The following is a 9,363-nucleotide window of genomic DNA, read 5'->3' as shown; positions in this document are numbered from 1 at the left end:
AGGGGGAACACTTGTACTACATCCAAGACCCTCTCCTTGGGAGAGTCACCTTCAGGGGCAGCTCACACACTCATTCATGGCCTTCCCAACGACAAGGCATCAGGCAGAACAAATGGTAAAGGACAGAGGTATGGATACATAAACGGGATGGTATTATCTCCAAGCTGCCCTTTTCACATGGACAAGCAGGCCGACGTAAACAGAACAGACACTTCGAGAGACTCTTAACTCTGTCAGGGTAAATGCTCAGGTGTGGGGTGCCAGGCACAACAATACGGCTTCAACCAACGAATCTTTACAACCGTTGGGGATTGCAGTCTTTTTTTTGTGTGCCATGGTGGAGCAGCTCTACAGGAATGAAAACATTATTTTTTATTAAACCACTCAGTGTAGTTTCTGATAAAATTGCTAACCTGCCTGAATAAAACAAATAATAGATGTGTATTTACCATATCTTCAATGCCGGTGAATTGACATTAAAACGCCATGATTAAATGGGTGGTGTCTGATGTTGTCAGGTTACTTCATTTAAAATAAAAATAAAGTGTCACAGTTAAAGTCTCAAACAGATTCATGGGTCAAGATTCATGTGAGTTTGGATGGCACCCAAAAATCATAACACCCTGAATGTGAGAGAAAGAGGACAAATGTGAAAAGGCTACAGAGAGGGAAGGTTAAGGAGGAGAGTGGTTGCTCAGTTCTCCATTAGGCAGGGTCTTATATCGATAATTGATGGATATCAACAATGATTAAACAATAATTAGTGTTTGTTATTGTAATAGTTTGATATCCATCATATTTCATGTTGATAATAGATTTGATAATAGTTTGATGCTGATAGTACCTATTGTTAAAAGTTTAATATACATAATGGTTTCATATTGTTACTAGTTTAACATACATGATGGTTTCATATTGTTACTAGTTTCCTATACATAATGGATTCATATTATTACTAGTTTGATATAAATAATGGTTTCATATTCTTAGTAGTTTGATATATATAATGGTTTCATTTTATTATATTGACCATAGTCTATACTCACCACAAGCCTCATTGATTTGGTAGTCAAAATACACACAGTAAATATTATATTAACAAGACACAGGAAGCCCAAGGGAGAGACAAAGAGAGACAAAGAGAGAGAGAGAGAGAGAGAGAGAGAGAGAGAGAGAGAGAGAGTTACTATCCACTATCCACATTCTATCCACATTCCATAATACAAAGAGTCATTTTTCATGGTATATGTAATTAAAGACTCAGTTTCCCTTAGTTTACAGACCTATTCATATATTCCCTTTTATGTTATCCTGGCACAGAACAAAGAGATTGAATCCTCTTGGTGTGTATAGGATTTCCATTGAGGCCATGATGTCGTGGATTGATACATTGAGGCATCATGTATGATTGTTGTATGTTCCACTGAAGATAAAAGAAAATCCTCTGTATCACAACCTTGGCACAAGAAGCACACACACACACACACACACACACACACACACACACACACACACACACACACACACATACACGTTTACTTTACAACAGGGGACTATCGGTTTTCATCAACCAAGTGTGGACCTCTATTTCTGGTCATTTTAAAAATACAAAAACATAATACAGAGTTTAGTTTTAAGTACTTTTGTCATAATATAACTTCAAATTGTTGTTTTTTATTTTTTTTAAAGAAGTTGCCAAGAGGGGACTTGAATCCTTAAACGATATTTACATATCTAAGAGGGGACTCCATTCACTGCAGCAGGGGAGCTGTCTGGGCCTATTGTTTCACTCAATGAGTGTTTGCCAACCGCAACTGTTCGCTTCTGTCAGTCTTAACAGTACAAGAGGGGACCTTCTAGTGAATTTAATTGTGTATAAAAATAAATGCTCTGGAATCTATCTTGAAGAGAAAAAATAATCTATTTATGTAAATCACAGATCCCACAATTGAAAAACATCATTTCAAGATATATTTAGAACAGTTAAAAAATGTGTTTTGCGATTAATTTGCGAGTTTACTATGGACAATCATGCGATTAATCACGATTAAATATTTTAATTGATTGATAGCCCTAGTTAGTATTTTTGCTCATGACAAAATTTCCCTCATGAAATGTCTAAAGGCTCTATGAATTAATTTTTACTATAGAGGAAGCAGTAAACTATTTTTTTCTAACCTAATGAATACATAAATGCTGGAGTGTAAGTGGTCGCTCCATACCATTTAACAGGGGACCAGTGTCCTTTTGTACAGGCTAAGAGGGGACTTCTGTCATCCTGTACAATCCAAATGGGAACCATCTTTTCTGTTTAACAGCACAAAGTAATAAAAAAATCTACACATTAAACTTTCTTTGAAGGTCTGTATACTATTGTGCAGGTTCTGAGATATGCTGTAGGTAACTCCATCAAAAGACATGATAGCTTTAAGGCTGTTCAAGTGCAGGGAACAGTGTTTGTTGATTGATTGAACCGTGATCAATTGTGGTAGTTAAAACTGAAGTCATGTTATTGTGGAAAAACTGTCCCTTACATAAGTTCACATTCAAAGAACAGACAAACTTTGTGCTCTAAAATATAAAAGATGGTCCCCACTTGGATTGTACAACATGACACAAGTCCCCCTGTTAAATGGTATGGGGCGACACTCCACACTCCTGCATGGATCTATTCACGAAGTGTGGAAAAGACTAAATGTAATCCTCATCAATAACCAATAATCATCTTTTAAGATATATTTAGAACAGTTAAATGTGGCGATTAATGAGCAATTTGCAAGTTAACTATGGACAATCATGAGATTAATCACAATTAAATATTTTTAATTGATTGACAGCCCTAGTTAGCCCTGTTATATATAAGTATTTTTTCTATGACCAAATGTCTCTTATGAACTATGGAAGAGCTGTCTAAAGGCTCTATGGAAAATGATTTATTTTCTACTATAGAGGAAGCAGTAAACTATTTTTTTCTTACCTAATGAATACATAAATGCTGGAGTGTAAGTGTCGCGCCATACCATTTAACAGGGGACCAGTGTCCTTTTGTACAGGCAAAGAGGGGACTTCTGTCATCCTGTACAATCCAAGTGGGAACCATCTTTTCTGTTTAACAGCACAACGTTAAAAAACAAAATTCTATACATTAACCTTTCTTTGAAGGTCTGTATACTATTGTGCATGGTTCTGACATATGCCTTAAGTAACTCCATCAAAAAGACAGATGATAGCTTTAAGGCTGTTCAAGTGCAGGGAACAGTGTTTGTTGATTGATTGAACAGTGATAAATTGTGGTAGTTAAACTGAAGTCATGTTATTGTGGAAAAAATATCATTTAGAAAAAACTGTCCCATACATAAAGTTCACATTCAAAGAACAGACAGACTTTGTGCTCTAAAAGATGGTCCCCACTTGGATTGTACAACATGACACAAGTCCCCTGTTAAATGGTATAGGGCGACACTCACACTCCTGCATGGATCTATTCATAAAGTATGGAAAAAATGTTATCCTCATCAATACGTCATGTGACAAAGCTTGACAAGAAAGAAATAATTGTTTAGTGTTTTGTCAGTTTCAGTGTCAGAGATGTTTCCTGCTATATCTCTCTGCAGAGGGATATGAACATTTTGTCCCAGATCCTTAAGAGGATATTCAATTGTTTGCAAGTAGAAATGCTGCCTGGAAACAACTATTTAAAAATAATGACAAATAAAGATTAATCAGATTGTCAACAATGCAAGAGTTAAGTCAGCTAGAAGATGATTTAAACCAAAAGGCCACTGTTAAACTACCGTATAGATTTCTTCTACTATGCTCTGCTGTAATTCTTTACCATCTCCCATTAAAAAAAAAGAAAACTGAAATAAATAAATTTAAATGAATGGACACATGCAATGATGCTTCCAGAGACAAAAGCTTAAAAGCACCTACAATGTCAGAAGCAGTGAGAAAGTCACAGACACAGTGCTGCTGGTTGTGGTTCAAAGTACAGAAATGTAAATGTATACTGCAATACTCATACTTAACCTTAATTTGTGGTTTTCTTTCTGATTATCACACAATTGATCAAGTAATGATGAACACATACTGGTAATAAAGAGGTGAAACCATTTCAAGGCTGTCAAAAATTGCGGAATCTCAGAATTTGATGTGAGAGTTTGCATAAAGTGGAAGGCACACAACACATGCAGCAATTTTTTTTTAAATAATTGTAGGTATTATAGTCATAGTTCTTCTTTAGTCCTAGCTCAGCTCTTTATTCAACAGGGTTGACTTTGAACAAAGGTAGTGGTTGGAAAAGAGTACAGGTCAACTTCCCACTTTTACTTGCAGCATGCAGTTACCACAATGTATCAATCAATATTTTAAAATGTTATCCTGGTAATCCTTATCAGTGGTACAAACAATGACATAATGATTTTCTGATCTAAGACATAGGCTTGTTAGACAAATAATTTAGTAATGAAATAATTGAATAAACGAAACACTGCATACCTTTTTATTTAGAATAATATGCATTTTTAAATAAAGGACGTCTTTCTTTGCATATATATAGTGATGATATTTAGTGATGTCTGTTTTTTTTTTTATCATCACTATATATATGCAAAGAAAGACGCCCTTTATTTAAAAATGCATATTATTCTAAATAAAAAGGTATGCAGTGTTTCGTTTAGTGATGTCTGTTTTTCTGTCTGCTGTACCCTAGTCTCTTGTGATCAAGGGAATGTGATCTCAATGAGCTCACCTACTTAAATAAATACTATATAAATTAGGGAATATCTTTTGAAGGAAGACTGTTCAGTACAGTTCCACAGACTTGACAAGGAGGATCTAAGCTTTACATGTCTTGCAACTGCAGGTTGGGGGTTAGGGTTAGTCAAACATAGGCCCCTGAGTGCCCACTATAGAAAGGCCTAACGACCATCGTCAGCTCCAGGTAACCATCCCCCACACTGCAGACGATTAGACAGACACAGGTTGAAACAGAATGATGAGCAGAGAGCAACAGCATCTGCTAAAATACCCCCCTCCCCCGCTCTAAAGTCCTCTCACTTCTCAGAGGCAGAACTCACTCAAGTTAGGATCTGTGAAGGGCATGGTTGCTGGTCACTCAACTTCTTAATGTCCACATAATGAACTAAACCATAAAAAATATAATATAATAATATACAACTGTTTCTAAAAAGGTGTCTATGAATGCAATTAAGTCATTACTACACCATGCACAATGCCATACTATGAAATTATCATAGAGACATTAATGATTATTTAATCAATCAGGCTCCTTTAGATATGCATTTCACCCCATCAATGTACTGGTAATTTTTCATGTCTTTATTTTTTTTTTTTAAATACCTTAAAAAGGGTTATTTTCCTCCAACACAAGTCTGAACTAAGCAGCACAAAGTATGTAAATCCATTCCATATCTCAAAATTAGACCCCCCCCCCCCTAAAAACGGTATATAATGTGAAACAAAATTGTATAGTTACAAAATCCTACTGTATCTCTATAGTTAAATTAGTCTTTTATTATGATCACAGCTATTTATTAGAATTCAAGTGAATAAATCAGCTAGTTTGATATTATCTATAATAAAACTGGCATGTCTGATCCTAAGATATATATATATATATGTATATGTATATGTGTGTGTGTGTGTGTATATATATATATGTATATGTGTGTGTGTGTGTGTATATATTCTGGACATTTGAGTTCACCTTTTATCTACATTGCTGAGGCTATAGTGAGAGGTAAGTTCCACATGTTTACCATTCACCATGTATTTCTCGATTAATTCAATATTTTCTTCAACTATGTTGTAAAAATACTGTTCTGAGATTAAAATACATGATTCTCTGTTCAAATCAGTATGACGATAAAAAACAATTCATGAAAGAAACTCAGTTGCTTTGGTTATAATTAATAAGCCAGAAAATGGTGTATTCTTACAATCTGGCCATAGCATTATATGTGTAACTATTACAAAATATTTCAAAGGAGTAGTTTGACCTTTTGGTGAAAATACAGATTTGCTTACTTGTCAGGGGTTAGATTCGAAGATCACTGCCACTCTCATATTTGTACACTAAATCACAGCCAGGAGGCTTGTACAGTAAAACAAAACATAAACATGATGGCTAATTGGTATGTTGTGACAGTTATTAAACTTGTATCATACTTATATTATCTGAACAAGATTGAACAAAATTCAAATTATAGACACCCCAACTGTCAATGGAGACATGTTTGTATATTTATATTTACACATTTTGTTATCCATCATTTATCTCAGGAATTTCCGTATGTGATGAGGACTTCTCTCATTCTTAACAATATTAAACATATGCTTTGTAAACTGCCGTTAATACTTTTACGTATCGTTGACACCTAAAATGTAGAGTGGCCTTTATTTGTTGAGTATAAAATTAGAAAAAAGTAGGCATACAGAATGTTGGTGAAAAACTGTAAAGCATAGTAGTTGTGAGTGAGGGGATGGTAGGTATGATTAGTGAATTAGATGATCAATCTACCATTCTTATCAGTCAAAGTTGACACTTGGTATTGTTAGAAATTTAGGATTAATATATTACATATCATGGGAACTTTGTATATTTAAAATTATTGATTTAATACCATACATGTTTCAGAAAACCTCTACTTCCTCCTGTGATATATGAAATCATATGCAATCAGAAAAACTCTCTCACAGTTTTTGTGCATTTTATAGCAATCTCGATGGAAGACAGCATTTGAAAATCTTGACTCCAAGCTCGGCATGATGAAAATCGACCATATTGTATATTTTATCTGTGAACAGTGTTCTTTTGATTGATTTTCTAGAATAGCTATTTTACAGTGAAAAGATCCATGTTGCCTGTGCCTATGTTAAATCATAAATGTGATATCAGCATATTTTGACCAATTTTTTAAATATTAGTCAAACAACAGCAAGGATCAACAAAGCAAAATTCTCCACTATCAGCCTATGTGATGATGAGATGTGTCATCACATCCTCATCCAACAGCATGATCTGAAAGGCTCAGGAATCAGTGCTTCAGTAGAAAAGTGTGAGGTGATTAATTTGAATAGAGACTGTGGGGGTGGGGGGTTGAATGGATTTTCAGGGGGGACCTAAGTATGTAAGAAGTATGCAAGTATGTGTGTGGGGGTTGGGAGAGGGACTCTTCACACCAGTGTGAGTGTGAATGTCACTCTATGCTATCTAAGAGGGAACTTCTGTCATTATATATCAGCCAACAGTGGACCCCTGTCATTCCATACAATACAAGTGTGGACATTTTTCTGCAATGCAACAATTCAAGTGCATTTCTTTAAATATAGATTTGGGACTGAAGTACATTATAAAATTGGTATCACTAATTGTAAGATGGTAAATCAAGGTACATTTTGGGGATTGAACAAATTGAAAGGTCTTGACCCTAAAAGTATAAAATTCTTTTAGCACACTTATTTATTATATATTTTTTATTGGTACAAATTAATAGATATGATCTTGCTACTGACTGTTCTATTCCTAATTACAGCTTAGTGTCTGTTTTCTTTTCCCTACATTTTTAAATTCTAAAGTTCCCTTGCCTTCTGGGTAGCCCTTTAATTTATTTATTTAATACAGTGTCATAGTCGACAATTGTTAAGCGATCCATTAAAGCTTCTCATTAAAGATTCTGTTACAAAAACGTACTAACATCATGTTGGACAAATAATTATTACATTAGTTGAGATTACTATCTTTTCGTTACAATATACTTTTGTTATTTCCTCTTTTGATAAAAGCAGAAGTGTGAATGTCGCTCCACGCTATCTAAGAAGGGACTTGTGTCATTTTGTAATAGCCAACAGTGGACCCCTGTCATTACATACAAAAAAGTGTGGAACTTCTTACTGTAATGTAAATCAACAGATAAAATGCGTTCCTTTAACCATAGACTAAGCAGTTTGCAGTTGTGAAAAAAATAAAAACCTTATTAAGTTGTCCATTGTATCTCAAACAAACTTATGATTTCTGGGCCTCTATCCTATATACCATGCTAAAGTACTCTCTGGCAATATCCAAAATAGCAAGTTCTGTTGTTGCTATCCTTAGATATATAACTTATAGAGATATAAGCTGTAAATACAGCTCACTCAAAAAGCCACAATGACAATATTGTTGTGGCAACTTTACTTACAAAATAACATTATATATATATATATATATATATCATCATATATATCATATATATCATATATCATCATATTTAGATTGTTATCTCTTAAGAACTATCAATTTTACTTATTTATTTCTTACTCATCTATGTTGGAGTGTGAATGTCACTCTATGCTATCTAAGAGGGGACTTCTGTCATTATGTATCAGCCAACAGTGGACCCCTGTCATTCCATACAATACAAGTGTGGACATTTTTGTGTAAGGCAAATCAACAATTAAATTCATTTCTTAAAATATAGATTGGGGACTGAAGTACATTGTAAAATGAATGGAATTCACTAATTTGTAAGATGGTAGATCAAGGTAAATGTTGGGGTTTGAACAATTTTAAAGGTCTAGACCCTAATGTGTCATTCTTTTACCAGACTTATTTATTATAATTTTTTATTGGTACAAATTAATATATGGTCTTGCTACTGACTGTTATCTTCCTAATATATTCCTACTAATTACAGCTTAGTGTTTGTTTTCTTTTCCCTGCAGTTTTAAATTTTAAAGTGTGAATGTCACTCTATGCTATCTAAGAGGGAACTTCTGTCATTATGTATCAGCCAACAGTGGACCCCTGTCATTCCATACAGTACAAGTGTGGACCATTTTCTGTAATGCAAATCAACAATTAAAATGCATTTCTTTAAAAAATAGACATTGTAAAATGTATGGAAATTACTAATTGTAAGATGGTAAATTAAGGCACATTTTGGGGATTGAACAATTTCAAAGGTCTAGACCCTTAAAATGTATTTTAGTTTTTTATAATTTTTTATTGATACAAATGAATAGATAGGAGCTTGCTACTGACTGTTCTAAAAACACTAACAAATCATGTTTGACATTTAATTATTACATTAGTTGAGATTACTATCTTTATCGTCTATCCTGTCTTAACTTTTAAAGCTGAGCCTTTACATTTTGTCAGAAAAATACACTAAAATATCATGTTTCAAGAGACTGGTTTTCTTTACTAAGTAGGCTGTTTAACAGCCCTCTACAGTCTGAATGACCTCTTGGGGCTGCAGGCCGTTCACACAATAGAGGAGTGTGATTGAAGCGACGTGTGTGAATTGGTCATTGAACTCCCAGCTCTGGCCAGCAGAGGTGCTGCTGAGTATGGACTAAACA

At 34.3% G+C, this 9,363-nt stretch overlaps 1 protein-coding gene across 1 annotated transcript in view; it reads right to left on the bottom strand.

Annotated features, from left to right (window-relative positions):
• ctnnd2b (catenin (cadherin-associated protein), delta 2b) overlaps positions 1–9,363 on the bottom strand; it is a gene marked incomplete at both ends in the record, with an annotated part of 82,120 nt that overhangs the window by 12,122 nt on the left and 60,635 nt on the right. The gene's annotated exons all lie outside the window — the stretch shown is intronic.

This window comes from Micromesistius poutassou (genome assembly GCF_964030765.1).
Source record: "Micromesistius poutassou genome assembly, chromosome: 16".
NCBI lineage: Eukaryota > Metazoa > Chordata > Actinopteri > Gadiformes > Gadidae > Micromesistius > Micromesistius poutassou.
This window is presented reverse-complemented; position numbering and strand designations above follow the sequence as displayed.